Raw genomic sequence first — 21,033 nt, 5'->3', positions numbered from 1 at the left:
TCGTGCTCTGTCTCTCTCTGTCCCAAAAATAAATAAACGTTGGAAAAAAAAAATTAAAAAAAAAAAAAAGAGTTTCTACATATAATGTCAAAAGCGCAATACATAAAAGAAAAATTAACAAATTGGATGTCATCAAAACTAAAAACATCTGTACTACAAAAGATTCTGTTAAGAGGATAAAAAGACAAGCTAAAGACTAAGTGAAATATTTACAAACCATATATCCATCAAAGAGCTAGTTTCTAGAACAAACTTGGTACACCAAACAATGGAATACTACTCAACAATAAAAAGGAAGGAACTCCTGATTCACAACTTGGATGGACCTCAAAAGGGCATGTACTGCATGATTCAATTTACATAACATTCTTGAAATGACAAAACTACAGAAAGAGAAAACAGATTAGTGGCTGCCAGGGGACGTGGATAGGAATGTGGTGGGGGGTGGGTGCCAATACAAAGAGGGGGTAAGAAGTCCTTTTGTGGACATGATGGAGATTACACAAATCTATATATGCAATAAAATTTCATAGAACTACATATGCACATGCACATACATATAAATGAATGAAGTCTTTTAAAAACATGGTAAAAACTGAGTAAGTTCAGTATAACTAGTAGTAATGTACCTATGTCAATTTCCTGCTTTTGATATTGTACTACAACTATATATGATGTGGCCATTGGAGAAAGCTGAGTGAAGGGTGGACCAGACTTTGTTACATTTGCAGTTTTCGAGTCAAAATTAACAGTTCGAAAAAATTAGTGGCTTAAAGCAACAATCATTATTTCTAGCACAACATTCTCATGAGCTGTTAATTCAGGCTGGGATCCATTGAGCAGTTCTTGAGCTCCCTCAGCTCCAATGATTCAAGTCTTGCAGTTAGCTGCCGGTCAGCTAGATGTCTCTGTTTCTGGGGTTTTGTTGGCTGGGGTGATGGGGGCCATTCTGCCACTCATCCCTCCTGTTCAGCAGGCCAGCCCTGGCTTGTTTACATGGTGGCAATATAGGGTTCCAAAAGCAGCAACAGAGTCAAGTTTAACATGTAAGCTCTTTACAAGTCTCTGTTTGCATCAAGTTGCTACAATCCCATTCTGCAAAACAAATCCCACCCAAATTCCAAGGATGGGATAATAGACTCCAGACACAGTAGGAGGAGATGCAGAATGTTGTGGCTATTGTTTTTCAATCTTACTTTATAATTCTGAGTATCAGAGAGAGGAAGTGACTGGGAAGGTCAAGACTTCCTTTCTTCAGTTTGCCACAGAACACTCCTCATACATTCTCAATCCTGAATAATAGTAAATACATGGAGAAAAGAATAGAAATATTTTCTTAAAGCACCTACAAGACAGGAGCAGAAAATTTTCCAATGTCAGGGACTTATTCCATGGATTCCAAAGGTCCAAAGACTAAAACTATCTAGGTCAGACCTAGTCAAAGTGAGGCTAAGGAAGAGAAGAGACTAAAAGCTCCTTGAAGGCCAGGACTATGTCTGACATTTCTTGGTGTTTCTCATAGGCCCTGGGCAGACAGTGAGTGTCCATTCAATGTGGTTGTTAACAATGAGAGACACCACCACAGGCCTGGTCTGATTACCATTCCCCCTCTATGGTAAACTAGCACAGGACATTGGTGAGGGGTAGGCAGGTCATAGAACAGGAATCTTCTCCAGGCTGGGAATACGGTTTGAGTTTTTCCTACTTTACACTTCTTTAATACACAGTTTCAAAGTATTTGCAGGAGTAATTTCTGGGCTTAGTCGAACTGTGAAAATGATGGATGGTCTAACGTAAATATGGTTCAGGCTTCTCCAACTTAAGCCTGGAACCTAGAAATCCAGCAAGATGTTGACCTGACAGCCAACAAGCCAGTACATAGCAAGGCCTTTTCCCCTTGGGTCTTCAGGTTTTTTCAGAACTCAAAGTTCAACTCAGAGGATACGAAACAAATCCTCTGTCCTACTAGGAACCCCCCCACACCCCGCACCAAATAGGAGAGGATTTCTGATTATAATATGCCACTTATCAAAAATTCCCTTTCCCTGGTAATTGTGCAAGCGCTATAAGCCAAGTAAAAGACAGTTTTATTCATTGGATAATAAGTTAGCCCAAGACTCTTTAAGAAAAAACTTAACTTTAAAGAAGCGACGCCTCTTCCCCACAGCTGCAAAAATTCCAAGGGTTTTCTGAGACTACAGAGTAAGGACCACACTGAGAACAAACAAACAAAGAACCAACAAAACAATGTCTCCTCTCAGGGGAAGAGTCTCTTCTGAGCAGCCCCATTTGCACTGCAGTCTCCCAGGCCTTCCAGACATTACAGGGCAAATGAGATTCATCTAGCCCGTGTGTGTGAATGCTTTTCTAATAAATTGCATGTCAGGCAGGTGCCAGTGTGTGAATGACAGGCAGGGATCCACTAAAGGAATAATATTCTACAAAGACAATTCCATGCCTCATGATTTGGGATTTCATCAAAGGAATGAAAATAGTGCATATGAAGTACTCTGGAAGATGGAGCTGGTCTGAAAGACTTTAATATAATATCCAGATCCTCACTACTTATCAAAAGTATTCCTGTTTCTGGACCATTGCCTATTGAATCATCCAGAGTATTTTGTTGCTAACATAGGCTTATATCATTATCATTATAAAAACATTATAATGATAATAATAAATCTTACATAGGATTGAAGCTTTATTGCTTGTCTAACATATCTTATGCAATATTTTGCTACCCCACAACAACCCAGTTAAATAGTGAGGACACAATTATTAGCTGCATTTTACCAATGAGCAAACTAAGGCTCAAAAGTTGAAGGTCAGCTGTCAGCCAATGACAGCGCCTGATGATCTATCAATTATAGATGCAATGCCCTCTCTGTCTGATCTCCCACCATGCTGGAATTCAACTGAGGGGGATATGTGTTGAAAAGCTATCTCAGATACTGAAATGGATGGCTAATACCCAAAATTGAGAATCACAGGACACAAGATCCAGCTTGAAAGAGATTCCGCAGGCCAAATTTGGCACAATCTGAACACTAAAATAAATGATAGCAATGGATTATGACTCAATGAACAAAATTAGAATCTGTATGTCCATACTTATACAATATTGAATCTTACTTAATAAAATAATCTTATAGTCTTAATAAATAAAGTAAAATAAAATAAAATAAAATAAATGTAGAGAGAAAGCTCTTCCTGACAGAATTCCAAGTAAGAACTATGGAAAGAATGATATATAATGAAGAAACTAAAAACAAAACAAAACAAAAAACACAAATAAAAAACGTATTAATAGATGATCAAACTATGTAGGGGAAAGTTTTATGAGAACTAAGACATTAACATAGTATCAAAATATTACTTATTAATTACAAGGGAAAAATAGTAACTTTACAGTGGAAATACTGGCAAGTACCACCTTATGTACATGATCAGAGTCAACATCCCAGGACTGGGACACACTGACATCATGTTTCTCCTGACGTCCTGGACTGTGAAAGACCTATCTCTTCTATGGGTTTCTGGTCCACAAAGTAAAACCTGAATCTAATCTGGACAAAACATCAGAAAACCCAAACGAGGAACATTCTCCAAAATACCTCAGGTACTCTTTAAAAATGTCAAGGTCAATATGACTGAGGCAATGCTCCAGAGTAAGAGTAACTGAAGAGGCATAACAACTAAATGCCATGTGGCATCCTGGATTGAATCCTGGCTGAGCTCGGAAAATGAGCTACAAAGGGCAGTATTGAGACTACTGACAAATTTTGAATACGGACTATGGATTTTAGATTATAATATTGTGTTCATGTGTTAAGTTTCCAGATTTTGATATTTGTATTTTGCTTATGTAAAAGGCTGTCCTTGTTCTTAGGAAATAAATACTGAAATATTCAGGGGAAAAAGTACACATTGTCTCCAACTTATTCTCAAATGGTACAGAAAAGGAGAGAGTAAGCTTTGGTTCCTGGAGGGCAAAAAATTCTTAGATGATACAATGGTGTAAACAGATACACAGTTTATCTGTGGTCTTAAATTTTTATGGGGGTACGTGATTAGGAAAAAAAATGTCTAAAATGTATTCTTGAGGGAGTGATGATGAAAAAAAGCTTTGAGAAACACAGGAAGAGAGACAGGGTTGGGTGGGGAAAGAGGAAGCAAAATTAAATGTGGATCAGTGTAAAGGAAAGATATACAAGGATTTCCTTTGTCTTAAGTTTAAAAATCTTCAAATTAAAAGGTTACAAGAAAAAAAATATATTTAGAAATAGAGCATCAACAAAAAAGTGGTAATAATATGCTGGCCCAAGGAAACATTCATATAGCCATGCAAATGTTTTTCATTGTTGCTTCTTTATTACAACACATTGCATATGTATTATTCATTTACCCACTCCATCTAATGTGGTTTTATGAATGTTTTATATATGGTGATCTTGTCTTCTCACTGCTTGGAGACAATAGTGGCTCAATAAGGCCATTCACTTAAAAAAAATTTTTTTTAATGTTTATTTATTTTTGAGAGAAAGAGAGAGAGAGCACAAGCAGGGGCAGGGCAGAGAGAGAGGGAGACACAGAATCTAAAACAGGCTCCAGGCTCTGAACTGTCAGCTCAAACCCACAAACTGTGAGATCATGACCTGAGCTGAAGTTGGACGCTTAACTGACTGAGCCACCCAGGTGCCCCAAGGCCATTCACTTTTTAAGGAAAGTATTTTAAATGACAGAAAGTAACATGTTCTATCTTCATGAAGGACAGAACAAAATAAAGGTTTCAATAATAACAGGTAGGATCCAGGTTAGAATGCAAAAAAAATTTTTTTTTGAGAATAAAGTAGTCTGGAATATAAGTTAGTGAGTTGGTTATGGAATAGTCTGTCACAGAGATCTTGAATATATTAGTAATACTTAGGAATATTATCAGGCACACATCTATAGAAAGATAGTTCCAAGGGTGTCTTCTTCCGTTAGAGCTGCTATAACAAAATATATAGACTGAGTGGCTTATAAACAACAGAAATTTCTTTCTCACAGTATTGGGGGCTGAGAGGTACAAGATCAAGGTGCTGGCAGATTCACTGTCTAAGAATGGCCTGCCTTCTGATTAATAGAGGGCACCTTCTTGCTGTGTCCTCACATGGTGGAAGAAACAAGCTAGATCTGAGGGTTTTTTTTTTTATAAAGTTACCGATCCCACTCACGAGGGTTCCACCCTCATAACCTAAACACCCCCAAAGGGCCCACTTCCCAACAACATCACTTCAGGAGTCAGATTGTCAACACATGAATTTGGGAGGGTGGGGGACCCATGCATTCAAGCCATAGCAAAGGGCAAAAGAGATGGGTTAGAAGAGTCTTTCATTCATACTGATAACCAACTAGGCAGTTTGTTGGCTTAAAACGGAGTGTGACACAACCTCTGTCTTTAGTGAACTTGCCAGCTAACGGAAAGATTGTTTTAGGATGCATCTTCCAGTATAAGAATACACTGTCATCTTACATCTCATCTCCGGTCTTTACAACTTTTCCCTAACAAACTGCTGTCATCATCATAAAAACGCCTGTATTTCCATCCTTCTGCAGCTGTCACTCTACAGCTACCTTTGCAAAATATTTTCCAACCACCAGTGACAGCACAACACAAAAACAGGTAAGGGGACACCTGTGGCTCAGTCAGTTAAGCATCCAGCTCTTGGTTTCTTCTCAGGTCATGATCTCATGGTTCTCGGTGAGTGCGAGCCCTGATCGCGGGAATAGTGTGAAGCCCGCCGTGGATTCTCTCTCTCTCCCTCTCTCTGCCCCTCCCCTGCTCGCGCAATCTCTCTCTCTCTCTCTCAAAATAAATAAATACACTTAAACAATAATAAATTTTAAAAAAAAGTAACGAAGTTTGCATTCTTTCAGTGACCAGGTATGCTGAGATGGCAAACAGTCCCCCAAGACTATGCAACAGTTGTATTACTAGGAACAGCCGAGGACCTGCTTGCAGGTCCAAAGTGCAAAACTGACTCTGTTGCCACCATTTCCTGGCCATTGGATTCCCTCACTTGATTAATTAACTTAAAATTGCCTCTCAATGGCAAGCCAGACTTCTGTTTCCAATTTCCTCCTGCGTTGAAAAGTAAATAGGTTTCTAACCACATTTTCAAGCCTTTTTGCATGGGTCTTTTGTGCTTACAGTAAACCAGTATCCACTGGAAGGCATCTGGGCCACTGCCAAGGTGGGTATTCGATTTCTTTGTTGTCTTTCCGTATAACCTAACTAACCACAATCCCTTTCCTCCATTCTTCAAAAATGTGCTTGAACAAGAGCCAAGAGCCCCTCCTACAAAATGAACAAGAGGAAAAAAAAGGAGGAAATAAATAAAGAAGGGGCCATGGAAAAAATTAGGGTTTGTGACTATTACCCCATACATCACATTTTCATTTTACATTTTTCTCTGACGACTGCACAAAAACATCTAGATTCTGAATGCATAGTCATATACAAGAATAACTCCAAGGGTTTCCATTCTTTCCTCCCCACCCAAGAAGATTATACGATTATAAACATGAGGTAAATCCCTATGATCCTATTCCTAAGATATGCCCTGGGTTTTGACCTTGGGGTTGGGGTTTGGGGGGCAAATGCCTAAGAGGTTTGAATGACTACCCAAAGAGAAACAGATGGTGTCAGCAGGCCTGTGCCAACACATAATTTGTTTACCTCCAAGCCACGCACTTTCTCCCACACTTCAGAAAAAAGAATTAAAAATGAGCCTCTGCTCCTTCAAGAGGTGAATTTTCCAGGACAAGTCTTCCATATGGAAAGGAAAATGGTACCAGGCCAGAGCATACACAATGAAGAAGGGTTCAGGCTGTTGCACATTTTCTCTTTCAACAGGTTCCAAATGTTCCAGTGGACACTCTTTTTATCTTCTCCCTATTAACTCTCTACTCCTCACAGCAGATATCAATGAACTTTCTTCAAATCCCGAAAGGGTAAGAATAGCATGAACATAGGCACAAAGGCAAAAAATATAGGGCAGGTGCTGGGAAGAGCAAGTAGTTCAAATGGAGAAATAATACACGAGGGATAAGATTAGCAAGTGAGAATGGCCAGGAGTTTAGGGTTAAATATGGAGGCCGTGACCATCAGGCCAAAAAGTTTCAACTTTATTTGGTCATTAGGAAATACTGAATACAAAAAGATAAAACTGAGGAAAATTAGCCAGTTCAGAAGACAGCGCCACATCAAAAGAGAGAGAAAGTCAAACATGAGAATTAGTAGAATACGAATGCTTCACCTCAGGGAGGGATTCCTGTAACCAAACATTGGGAGCCAGGCATAAAAGGGTAAGTCAGAAGCCTGTATGAATCTTTATCTGATAGGAAGACACTCATGAGTTCTTGAAAGGAGAGCAAACATTCAGGCAAAATCCTGTGAACTCTTACATGCCATTCAATAACACAGTGGGGAAAATCTCCACCATTTTTAATCACACAGAAGCAAGGTCACATGACTGCACTGTTCTGTCTTGTACACACATTTAGCACACACTCAGAACAGAAAAGCATAATTTATTTTTTTTTAATTTTTTTTCAACGTTTATTTATTTTTGGGACAGAGAGAGACAGAGCATGAACGGGGGAGGGGCAGAGAGAGAGGGAGACACAGAATCGGAAACAGGCTCCAGGCTCTGAGCCATCAGCCCAGAGCCCGACGCGGGGCTCAAACTCACGGACCGCGAGATCGTGACCTGGCTGAAGTCGGACGCTTAACCGACTGCGCCACCCAGGCGCCCCACAGAAAAGCATAATTTAAAGAAGATAGCTATGTTGGGGACTCAGCTAATATGACTCATATATGTGATTTCTGACCTTTCCTGATCATCAGGGAATGATGAAACTAAATACCTGGAAGAAGGAATGAATAATGTGTCTTTCAGACTCTTCCCATTGAATATCACTTCTGCTAGCCATTCATTAAGAAAAACAGACAAACTGGAGTTTCTCTTCCTGGTGAAGGCTCCAGATTGGGCAGCATACATTACTGATTAAGGGAACACCTGTGGTTTCAGATAGGGTGACCCTATATAAACTAGTTTCTCTCCAGGTTTATACACACTACACAATTATAAGCAGCTCTTCCTTTCACTCTCAAAACTACCCCAGGTTAGGTGATAAATTATATGGTCAACCCTAGTTTTAAATATCTGATGAAGAGATAGTAGGTTGCCACATAACTATGCAAGTTCAGATGCTAAATTATCTTCTAACTTGGAATGCAACCCACCTTCACAAGCAACATCTAATTGGATGGCTATTAAAGGATTTGGTGAGACTAAAATCATTAGAGTATCATGTCTGTGAGCACAGTGCTATGACTTCTTAGACTGTGCCCTCACCCCCTAGCATAACCCAATCACATCAGAAGCATTTACTGAAAGAATTAGTTGCTTATCGATAGACATGACACGTGACATAACTCTCCCTTTGTGGATAACATAGTGTGTATCCGACTGATACAACCACTTTGTAGCATAAATTATTATATAAATTTATGGCTTAGATGCTATCCTTTGTTCTTCCCCATTTCTTCCCCCCCCCCAAAAAATTCAAGTAACGTACAGCCAATTTATAACCTCCTCTTCTAGTGCACCTACCAAACATGCTCATCTTCCAGAATCCAGTCCAACTCACCAAACTCAGAAGTTAAGCCTCCAGGATGCCACAGTGAACCCATTGAGAGTGTTATTTCCCACAGAGCCAAAGCCATCTATTTTTCATTCTGCCAAACCAGCAATATTTCCAACATGAAATATCCATAATGCAGGAAATTCCAGTTCTAGGACTAGACATGAATAGCCCCAGCAATTATTGTTAAATAGCATGTATTAAGAAGTAGTTTTTTTTTTTTTTTCCTGTTGGAGGTAAACAGTACAGCATGTACATTGTGGTTCGCAGAGGCCATGGAAGTGTACTATGTTATTAGATCCTAAAAGTGGAGAGCAAGTCCAAAAACAGTCCACTCAAGAGGATTATTTTTATTTCTGATTTTGCATGAAATTTAGAATTGTATGCGTAATTATTGTGCTCATACTTCAGGAATTATTGAGGAAAGCTTGTAAATTACCTCTTTTGGACAAGTTGTTTAAGGAAGGCTCAAGTCAAATTTGATAGGTGGGACAATTTTAGAGAAGTAAGTGAATATCACTCTTTGTTATCTTGAAACATTCCTAAGGGTCTCAGGATTACCCACGTGATTTCTATTCTTGTCCATTCTGCTACCATTTTCAAACCTGTGAAACTGCAACTATATTGCAAGTAGCCAATAACATCACCAATGAAAACAGAATTATTTTGCAAGCAGCCAATAGCATCACGTGGGTGGAGTCATTCTGAGCTTAAGAGAAAATGTTTTGGTAAAGCAAAAGAAGAAAAACTCCTTGACAAAGGTCTCATTTATCTTTTTTGCCTTAAAGCCTTATGTATAGTAAATGCTAAACATATGTTACACCGAACTTAAATTGATATTGGGTCTTTCTTGCACTGGCCAGAGAGAGAGAGAGAGAGACAGAGAGACAGAGAGAGAGAGAGAGGGAGAGAGAAGAGAGAGAATGTGCTTGGTTTAGTGTCTGCCTGCTTTGCTTATCGCCATTTAAGAGTTGATACATATGAAAGTTGCCTCTTCTATTGACTTTAGAGCCTACAGTAAATAAAAGGATTTTTTAAAGCAACTCTCATTTTAATAACTTTAGTACAAATAAACATGAAAGCTCTTTTGGGGATGGTGTCTTCTGTTTTTTCAGTAGAGGTAGGTTTTGCTAGTTGGGTTTGGAATAGGTATAATAGCCATGCACACGTCTTTTTCTTCTAGGAAATACTTATTGAAAATCTAACACTTCATGGCACTATATTAAGTTTCGTGGGGGATACACAAACAAGATACAGGTCGTATCCTAAACTGTACAATTTGCAGGAAGTGATTGACATGCACACACATGCCTAGAGCGTGGCAATCATATTTTACCTCTTAAGAGGGATATTTAAAAGAAAACTGGGAAAATTCAAAATAAGAAATGGTTCATTCCACTGAGGGATATTGAGAGAGACTTACAGAAGTGTCACTTTTAGAATTAGTTCTTGAAAAATGACTTGAATTTTTACTGGAATTTCAAGAGGATTTCAAGCACCATGTGCAAAAGCAGAGGAATACACCTGCTTGTATATTTATTTGGATTTTGTTGGTGATTATACATGAGTGGTGAAGGAAAGTGAAACATTAAGAAAGCTAAGATTTCTAGTTTGGCTACACAGGTGTGAAATTGAGTAATTATGATTTGTTTTTTACACAGTGAATTGAAGTTATCTGTGGGGTGTCCTGCTTGAAGCATTAAATAGGCAATTAAAAACATAGACCTAAAGAAATGAAAGAAATATATAGAGGTAAAGACTTGGAATTAGTTTAAGTGTGAGATCCAATGAGATGATTCATGGCAAACTATAAAATCTCAAATTATGCTAACATTTAATGGCTGAGGGTAGGGTGTGAGGGGAGAGGTGAAGGAAAAGAGGCAGACTGAAGGATAAGAGGAGAGCCAGGGGAGTTTACTATCACAGAAACCAAGAGAGGCGTGAGTATCTTCCATGAGCTGGTCTTGGCCACTATTATCAAAGGTGGCAGAAATTGAATAGAGAGAGATACAGTTGATTCAATGTTATTAACGCAGTACTGAACTAAACTTTCTAAGTGGTCCCATATAGTATACTGAAGGGTTTCTTGTTGTTCTAAGTAGCCAGAAAGAAATAAGTGTAAACATCAGTATTACCATTTGATTTACCAATATTATTTTGATGCCTTTCCAGTCCTTATGAATATCTCACACTGTGCTTCAGTTAGGTCAGAAGTCAAGTGTCTATAAATTGGGTGAAAATCCTTCCCAATATTAGGATTTTTTTTTTGTATAACTGTAGGCTTGAACATTTTATTGCTCTGCCATAAATAGAAATGAACTCCAAGTGTGGCAGTCTGTGGAGATTAAGAGTAGACACTCATCTTGGGGTAAGATTTACCCTAAATTGTTAAGTCATAAGATGAGCAGAGTGGTACATCTGATCTGAGTGGCTTGGTCATCTTTAGATAATGCTGCTAATATCTTGTCCTTTCTTGACTGTAATAAATTTTCATATTTGGAATATTATGTAGATGTTAGGATTTCACTATTTTAATTGATTAAATATGGAAAAATTGGAAAGCCCATATTCAACTGGAATTTATATGACCTACAGCTGCTATGTGATGAGATGAGGCAGAACAGCAGAGGGAGGATACTTTTCTAAGACTGTTTGTCATCTATCTTTCAGTGTCTTCCTTAATTGTATTATTTATTTGCATTTTAATTTTTGTGGTCTGGAACTTGAAAAAAAATTTAGAGTCCTTTAAAAATAATTTAAAATGTGAAACAATTCATGGAAAACAAATTTTTGTACAATCCTGTCAGCATCTAGAGAAAATATTTTGTTTCCCTAACTTTCTTCAACCCATGAAGTTGTCCAGGAGGAGAGGAAAGAAAATCTGGGACTTGAACAGGAATTTCCTCCTGTTGAACTGGCTGTGTGCTTGATTTCTTAATGGTTAAATGCATGTGATTGCCTCATCTGGTACTTCCCCAAAAGCAGGTCTTGTTACTGTGAGAAGGCTCCCCTAACTACTGGAATCATTTATTTAACAACAATTGTTTAAGGACACTAGTTAATTTGGAAATTTCAGAATAGATCAGATAAAAATTTTGCCCACAAAGAGATGAAACCTAACAACAATAGATGATAGTAAGTACAAAAATACCCAAAATACTAGACAAAATATAAAAGAAATTCAGATTTCCATTTCTGGAAATACGGTGAAATAGTTTCATAGAAAAATCTATCCCAGGATAAAAATAGAAAAATCTGAATAAAATATAAATATTTCTCAAAATCATGGCTAATTGGGACATAAATAAAGCAAAGATATAGCCCAAAAATGACATGGAAGTGTGGAGAACAAGAAGAAAAAGCCAGTGCTGCAGCTAATATTTTCTCTAAGGGCATTTGCAAATTTAAGGGCTCCACAGATTCTGTTCAAGAGAAACAGGTGACGAGAGAATTAATGAAATAGAAGATAGATATGAGAAATAACCTAGAAGGCAAATACACATAAACAAAAAGATGGAAAATATGAAAGTTTAAGAGATATAGTGATTAGGAGAGTCAACATACACAAAATGAGAGTTGCAGAAAGAGAAAAGAAAATGGAAGAAAGACCATGTTCAAAGATATAATGACTAATGACTTTATTTAATGTTATTTTTATATCTTATAATTTAAGTTTTATTCCTGTCTCATTAATCTTTAGCCTGTCTTATTTTCTTATATATGTTTTTAAAGATTATTTTAAAAATAATTAAGGCCTGTAGGTATTTTAGTTGCATCCAATATGTTTTATTAAGCAGTATTTTTATTATAATTTAGTCCTACGCTGAACACACAATCCATTAGGTTACTTGAACTTTAGGATTCAGGTCTTCCATCAATATAGATACATAACATTACAAGGTTTTAAAAGAAAACAGAGAAAAGAGAGAGAATAGAGGGACACAGTGATGGACAGACTACTACCAAAGGGAGGCAATTACCTTCTAGCTGACTTCTCAACAACAATAAAGGACATTAAATGACAATGGAAATATATTAAAAATACTGAGAAAAACAACAAGTGACCTTGAAATGTCATCTAGTGAGGATATTTTTTAAATTTTTTTTTCAACGTTTTTTATTTATTTTTGGGACAGAGAGAGACAGAGCATGAACGAGGGAGGGGCAGAGAGAGAGGGAGACACAGAAACGGAAACAGGCTCCAGGCTCCGAGCCATCAGCCCAGAGCCCGATGCGGGGCTCGAACTCACGGACCACGAGATCGTGACCTGGCTGAAGTCGGATGCTCAACCGACTGCGCCACCCAGGCGCCCCATCTAGTGAGGATATTTTTAAAATGCAAGCAAAATAGGGGCGCCTGGGTGGCGCAGTCGGTTGAGCGTCTGCCTTCGGCTCAGGTCATGATCTCGTGGTTTGTGAGTTCAAGCCCCGCGTGGGGCTCTGTGCTGACAGCTCGGAGACTGGAGCCTGCTTCGGATTCTGTATCTCCTTCTCTGACCCTTCCCCACTCATGCTCTGTCTCTCAAAAATGAATAAACGTTAAAAAAAATTTTTTTTAATGCAAGCAAAATAAATATATTTTCCAATGAACTAAAGCTGAGTTCACTACCAATAGCACCTTACAAAAGGAACTTCTGAAAGTCATATCTAAGAAAGAAGGAACAGATCCAAGAAAGGTTTGATGTACAAGAAGGAATGGCTAAGCAAAGAAATGGTAGATTTGTGGGTAACACTAAAACAAGCATTAACTGTATAAAATAGCTACAATGAAGGCTAATTTGTAGAGTTAAAAACAAACCAGACCAAAAGCAATATAAATTAGAAAGCATATTAGAAATTAGAAAGCACCAAAAGCATATAAATTAGAAAGGCTGTAACTGGATTTAATATGTTCTAGGGCAGAGCTTCTCAATCTTTAATATGCACCCAGTCACTGGGGGATCTTTGCAAAATCCAGGTATTAAATCAGTGGGTTGGGGCAGATATTTTCCATTTCTAACAAGTTCCCAGATGTGTCTATTTTGCTAGTTGATGAATCAAACTTTGATTAGCAAGGTTTTGAGATCCTTATTCAAGAGTAGGGCAGAGATTGATTACATTCATGTCTGTTAACAAATAGTCATGTTAAAATTAAAAAAAAATTAAAATAGGGAAGCTCTATACAAGGCAACTACTAAGCTCTCCAAAGAGTGAATATTAATAACACACAAAATGGGATTTAAAGCAAGAACATTTTGAAAGGCAAAGACGACCCCTACATAATTCCCTTGAGAGCATTAGAATTCTAATGTAGCCACCTCAGAATATATTTAATTATATTTATATATAATATATATTTATATATACATATTTATATATTTATACTGTATAAAGAAAAAATTGTCACAATACATAGGGATATATTGATGAGTCCATCATTATAATAGGAGATTTAACCCCCCCCTGTTTTTTCCCAGTAATCAATAAAGCAGACAAAATAAATCTAAAGTATGGTAGTCCTTAGTGCTGTTCACCAAAATTCTGGTTCTCCTCCTTCATGACACATTGTAGGAATACATTTTCCTGACTCCTTGAAATTAGGTGAGGCTTTTTGGGGGCATGTGACTTGCTTTGGCCAATGAAATGTGAGAAGTTAATGTCAGCAGAAGCTGGCTTCCGGATCAGTGTGAGACACCATACAAATTCTTTTTCCTGCTGTGGCAATTTTGAAAGCACAGAGTTGGATACTCTGCTAGCCTGATTCCTCAGAAAAGATGAGAAGTGAGCATGAACCAGAAGTAAACTTTAATTGTGAGAAGCTTTGTTACAACCTAACCCATCCCGACTGTTACAGTAAGGATAGAAAGGAATTAAACAACATAATTAAAAAGATAAATCTAGTGTATATATTTAGAACATGGCACCCAACAACTGGAAAATAGATATGCTTTTCAAGGAGACATGAAACATTTATAAAGATCAAATATATTCTAGATCACAAAGCAAGTCTCAAAAAATTCTAAAAGTCAGTGTTGCACGGACTACATAGTCTTACTGCAAGGCAATAAAGTAAAAATCAAAGCCAAAGCATCCAACTTCAGCTCACAGTTCCTGAGTTCACGCCCTGCATCGAGCTCTCTGCTGTCACTGCAGTGCCCACTTCAGATCGTCTGTCTACCTCTCTCTCTGTCCCTTCCCTTCTCATGCTGTCTCTCTCTTTCAAAAATAAATAAACACCAAAAATAAATTTAAAAATCAAAACCAGAATGATAACTCTATTTTGAAAAAAAAAAGTTTAAGTAATTCATACATTAAAGAACATGTAATGAAATGTAGGGGGAAGCATAGAACTAAATTATAATAAAATGCTGCTTAATGAAACAAACTGGATACAACCAAAATGATACCCACAGGGCTTCATTGTTTTAAAATAATCTCTAACTCTTAAAAACTGAGAACAAACTGAGCGTTGATGGGGGTGGGAGGGAGCGGAGGGTGGGTGATGGGTATTGAGGAGGGCACCTTTTGGGATGAGCACTGGGTGTTGTATGGAAACCAATTTGACAATAAACTTCATATATTGGAAAAAAAATAAAAAATAAAATTTAAGGAAAAAAATAAAATAAAATAATCTCTAAAAAATATAAACATGGGGACAGGTTACAGATTAATGAGCTAAGAATAAAACTTAAGTTATAAAAACTACAGTACAATAAACCTGAAGAAAGCAGAAAGAAAAATATGATAAAACAGAAAGTAACATAATGGAAATGAAACAGAGGAAACAGAGCCAAAAGCTACTTTTCAAAAAGTGTAAGATTGACAAATGTTCAACAAAACTGCTCTAGTAAAATATATCACAGAAATAAAGTAAAATGGAAACCTAACTACCGATACTGCATTGATTAAATATAAAAAAATACTTTGAATAAGTGTACACCCATGTATTTGAAAACTGAGGTGAACAAAAATGCATTTTTAGAATATACATTATAAAAAGAAAATAGACAAGAAATATATTAACTCCATAATCATTATGGAAATGTGTGAGTTCTCAAAATATCTTGACTTATACATACTATAGAATTTCATTATATAAAATTCAAAAAACAGGCAAAACTAATAATACATGCTGCTAGAAATCCAAGCACTTGTGACCTTTGAAATCTTGCTGTGGGAGGAATGGTGGGAACGGGCATGGCAGAGGCTTCGGTGGTGCCGGCAGTATTTTGTCTCTTGGTCTGGGTGCTGGTTAAAGGGTGTGTTCAGTTTGTGATCATTCAACTGCTCTGTGCTTCCCTGCATGTATGTTACACTTTAGTAAAAGGTGGAAAAACAAAATCCTTACACAAAGAAAAGAATATGTAATTCTTATCTATACAAACTATAGAGTAGGAAAAGAAGGGCTAGTCTCCAAACATATTTTGTGAGGTGAGTAAAACCTTGATCCCAATGCCAGACAGGACAGTACAAGGAAGAAAAATTACATGCTGGTATTACTCACTAAAATAAATGTAAATATATCCTGAACTAAAACATTAGAAAACCAAATGCTCATTGTAAAAAAGAGAAAAATGAATCATGACCAGGGGGGTGCAAAGTTGAATCAACATGAGAAGATCTATTAATATAATTCACCATATTCATGGACTACAGAGGAAAAGAACTAAATAATTATTTTTATACAGACAGAAATAACAAGTGATAAAATTCAGCAACGGCTGAAGCCAAATTTCTTAGCTAAAGACCAAAAGAAGGATAACTTTTTGAGCCCACTCAAAAGTAGCACCATAAGAAAGTAAACAAAATAGGACAAAACTCCTACCACAAATAGATTACTCAATGATGAAATGTTCAAAGCATTAGTACCTTTAAAATCAGGAATGAGGCAAGGATCCACTTCCACCAATTCCATACAATTTGGTGTTCTCATAAGTAATAAGGCAAATACACACAGTCCTACACACACACACGCACGCACGCACACATGCACACACACATTGTATAAGAATTAGAAAAAACTGGGGCACCTGGGTGGCTCATTCGGTTAAGCCACTAACTCTTGATTTGGGCTCAGGTCATGATCTCACAGTTTGTGGGCTCGAGCCCCACTTTGGACTCTGTGCCGACAGTGCGGAGCCTTCTTGGGATTCTCTCTCTCCCTTTCTCTCTGTCCCTCCTCCACTTGTGCGCTCTCTCTCTCTCTCTCTCTCTCTCAAAATAAATAAACTTAAAAATTTTTTTTAAACAGTTAGAAAAAACCAATCATTTATACATTAACATAGCAGTTTACATAGCAAATTCAAAACAATCTATGAAATTGTTAGAATTAATAAAAGAATTTAGGTTGCCAGACATAAGACTAACATCCAGAAATCAATTTTATTTCTATACGTAGATACCAACATTTCTAAAATGCCACTCAAAAGTATAAGTAATATTTATAATAACAATAAAATATAAGGGATCCAGACAATAAATCCAATAAAAATTTTGTAAGAAAAATATAAAACTTTATTGAAAGACATTAAAGAAACCCTAAATAACTAGAGAGACATACTATGTTCATTAAATGAAAGATTCCCATTTTTCACGAGATCGATCCTTAAGTTGATGTAAATATTCAATGCATTTCTTTTTTTTTTAATTTTTTTAATGTTTATTTATTTTTGAGACAGAGAGAGAGCATGAGCTGAGGAGGGTAGACAGAGAGAGGGAGACACAGAATCTGAAGTAGGCTCCAGCCTCTGAGCTGTCAGCACAGAGCCCGATGCAGGGCTCGAACTCACGAGCTGTGAGATCGTGACCTGACCTGAAGTTGGACACCCAACCGACTCAGCCACCCAGGTGCCCCTTCAATGCATTTCTAATTAAAATTCTAGCAAGCCTTTCGTGATAGCTGATAAGCTAATTGTTAAGTCACTGAAGAGCATAGCACCAAGAATAGCCAAGATGTTCTTGGAAAAAAACCAAGGGGACTTGCCTGGTCATGTATTGTGACTGATTGTAACCTGTAATTATTAAACAATGAAGTATTGACTCATTGTTTTTTTTAAAAATTCATGTATAGATAAAATACGTAAATCAGCAACAGACCCATGTATTTTTCCAACATAGATATATAAACAAGACTGGCACGGCAGTTTAGGAAACAAAGGATGGGTTAAATAGTAAATGGTACTAGACAATTGCTTATCCATAAGGAATATAAGTGAAAACAAATATTTACTTTAGACCACTGATTTTTAATATTTGAGGGGCACCTGGGTGACACAGTTGGTAGTGTTCAACTCTTTCTTGATCTCGGCTCAGGTCATGATCTCACAGTTTGTGAGTTCAAGTCCCACTGCACTGATGATGCAGAACCTGCTTGGGATTCTGTCTCTTCTTCTCTTTGCCACTTCCCAGCTTGTGCTTGCTCTCTCTCTCTCTCTCTCTCAAACTAAATAAATAATTTTTAAATTTGAGATGGATTAAGTACTTAAATGTGAAAGACAAAGGTTTAAAACATTTAGAAGAAAGTACAGGAAAATATCTTTTAGCCTTCGGGTACAGAAAGATTTCTCACCCACGATACAAAAAACACAAACCCTAACAGAAAAGAGAGGGAAATTCAATGACATTTAAAAATATTCTGTTAGTCAAAATATTCCCTGAAGAAAATGAAAAGACAAAACAAAAAGTAGAAGGAAGGTAGTTCCTCCATGTATAACTGACAAAGAATTAGCATCCAGAATACATAAAGAATGACTACAAATCAATAAAAAGACAATCCAGTAGGGAAAAAAATGGCAGAAGATATGAATAGGGACTTTTTTTGAGGTTTATTTATTTTGAGAGAAAGAGAGTGAGTGAATGCGTGCACACGAGCAGGGGAGGGTGACAGGGAGCCTGACACAGGGCTCAGTGTCAGGTCTGTGAGATCATGACTTGAGCCAAAACCAAGAGTTGGACACTTAAACAATCAGCCACCCATAGCCCCACGAATAGGCATTTTTCACAGAATTAAAAATATTAGTGGCCTTTAAACATATAAGGAAATATTTAGCTCCACTATTAACCAAATAAATACAAATTAAAATTATAACAAGATGCCTACCTCGTACCTATAAAAATGGCAACAATTGAAAAGTCAAATAGGGGCACCTGGGTGGCTCAGTCAGTTAAGTGTCCGACTCTTAGTTTCAGCTCAAGTCATGATCTTACAGTTTCGTGGGTTTGAGCCCCCCATTGGGCTTTGGGCTGGCAGCATGGGACCTGCTAGGGATTCCCTCTCTCCTTCTCTCTCTGCCCCTCCCCCACTTGTCTCTGTCTCTCCCAAAATAAAGAAATAAACTTTTAAAAAGTCAAATAATACAAGTTCTGGTGAAGACACAGAGCAAAAGCAGCACTCATAAAAAGCTGGTAGGAGCATAACTCAAGCAACCATTTTGGAAAAGCAATTTGACTTCATGTAGTAAAATTTAACAAACTTGTGCCCTAAGACACGGCAATCCTACTCATATAAGTAGTTGCCTGATTCTACAGCAACACTGTAGAATCACCTGGCCCCATCCTAAGGGATTATGATTTAACTATTCTGAGGTAGGGCTCGGCTACTGGTATTTTTTTTTTTAAGTTACATAGGTGGTTATACTATTCCTATAGTCAAGGAAGGTCTTTTACTGGAGGTGTTCAAGTTCAGAGTGTCTTCTAAAGGCCATCTGTTCTAAAGTACCATTTAATAGGAATAACTGAAGTACAGCCACTATGCCTGTGGGAACTGAGTTGGAAGACAAAGGAGAAAGGAGAGACATGAGAATGTAAGTAGATGAAGCATCTTACATTTCACATGGCTCCCTTCAAGGGTTCAATCCATGCTGGAGGTGTATCTTCATGCTAAATATTGCCACTACATTATTTTTTTATTAAATAAAGAAATAATATAAAGTTACCAGCACAGGACAAAGCGTAGAGCACAACATTTGATAAATGTTAACTACCTTCTGTGTAGTTGAACTATTTCCTTTCTAATATCACTATGATGCTTTAAGTAAACTGTGAGGTTCAAGAACATCCTATATTCTGAGTTCAAGCCCTGAGTCAAGAAATGCGATAAATCATGACTCAAAGGTTGGCATATTCCAGAAACGTAAGGTTAGAAAAGATTATCCTTCAATGCTCTAATATTCTAACTATCATTCAAACCATCATATATTCTCCCTATTGATACCCTAGAGACCTAACCTCCAATTCTCCAATTCTCTGCGAGTCCTTGTGTGAACACAATGCTAAGGCAATTAAAGAACACAGCTATACATGAGTACCTCAATTTCAGATTGGAGGTCAATGTCAATCCAGGTGATGACTAAAAAAGTTACCTAGAGACTCATGGTCTCTACTCAGCAGATAAAGATCATTCCAGTATCTCTTCACCAAACTGAAGGGCTGGGCAGAGACTAAATGGTGGCCTGGCTCTTTGGGAACTTGCCCTTGGGTTGGAGTCGAGACTGTCTCCAGATTTATCTTCCAAAAGGGAGCTCTGTTTCTCTGCGTAAAGGAACATGGTAGGGGGCGGGGGAAAGGAAGAGAGGAGGGGAGAGGCTAAGAATAAAAGAGAGGCAACACTGAGGGATGTTTTCAAGTCCGACTTTATTATTCAGGTTTCTTCAATGCTCCCATGCTCTATTTGTATGCCCCTGCATGGCCTCTGATGACAAAACATGGCCTGACAAAAAAATACTCTCATGAAATGTCAAACCTTTGTTATTTTCCAAATCTATCTGGAAATTTGAGACTAAGTTCTCATTGTCCTAACAGAATTGATGAATCGATGAATGCATGGCCAGCTGGGTGGGTGTTTAGAAGCTCCCACTCACCAGCCTTGGCAGGTTCATAAAAGATGAAGGGAAAACAAGGAGGGAGGGATATCCTGTTGGCTGCTCCTGTTCTCAATGGAGATCTGAACTTGAATTTGCCTTTTTGTCAATGATCCCAATGAGAGTAGTGTTCTAAGCCTAAAGCCTAAGTATCTATACTTCTGTCAACGGCCAGTGTAACCTGGTGATGCTGCTGTCTGTTGTTCTTTGTCCATGGAGGTTCCCCATAAGGACTCACGATCACACATACCCTGAAAGTATCCAACCTCTCTGAGACTGCAACTCTATCCTACTATTCCCCTGAGATATTGTTATGAGCTTAAGTGTGTCCCTCCAAATTTTATATGTCAGAATCCTAGACCCTGCTTCCTCAGAGTGTGACTGTATTTGGAGATAGGGCCATGAAGGAGACAAGTAAGTCAAAATAGGTCATTAGGATGAGCCCTACTCCGGTATGACTAGTGTCCACAGAAGAGGAGATTAGGACCCTGACAACACAGCAAGA

At 37.7% G+C, this 21,033-nt stretch overlaps 1 long non-coding RNA gene across 1 annotated transcript in view; it reads right to left on the bottom strand.

The window, feature by feature from the left end:
- The window catches only part of LOC124508722 (uncharacterized), a 79,771-nt gene that overhangs the window by 53,090 nt on the left and 5,648 nt on the right, over nucleotides 1–21,033 (bottom strand). The gene's annotated exons all lie outside the window — the stretch shown is intronic.

The sequence above is a fragment of the Lynx rufus genome, unplaced genomic scaffold (assembly GCF_022079265.1).
Source record: "Lynx rufus isolate CCGP_SWC_20201006 ecotype Redwood Valley unplaced genomic scaffold, mLynRuf1.p SCAF_13, whole genome shotgun sequence".
Lineage (NCBI taxonomy): Eukaryota > Metazoa > Chordata > Mammalia > Carnivora > Felidae > Lynx > Lynx rufus.
Note: the sequence above shows the minus strand (reverse complement) of the source record. Positions and strands in the feature narration are given on the sequence as shown.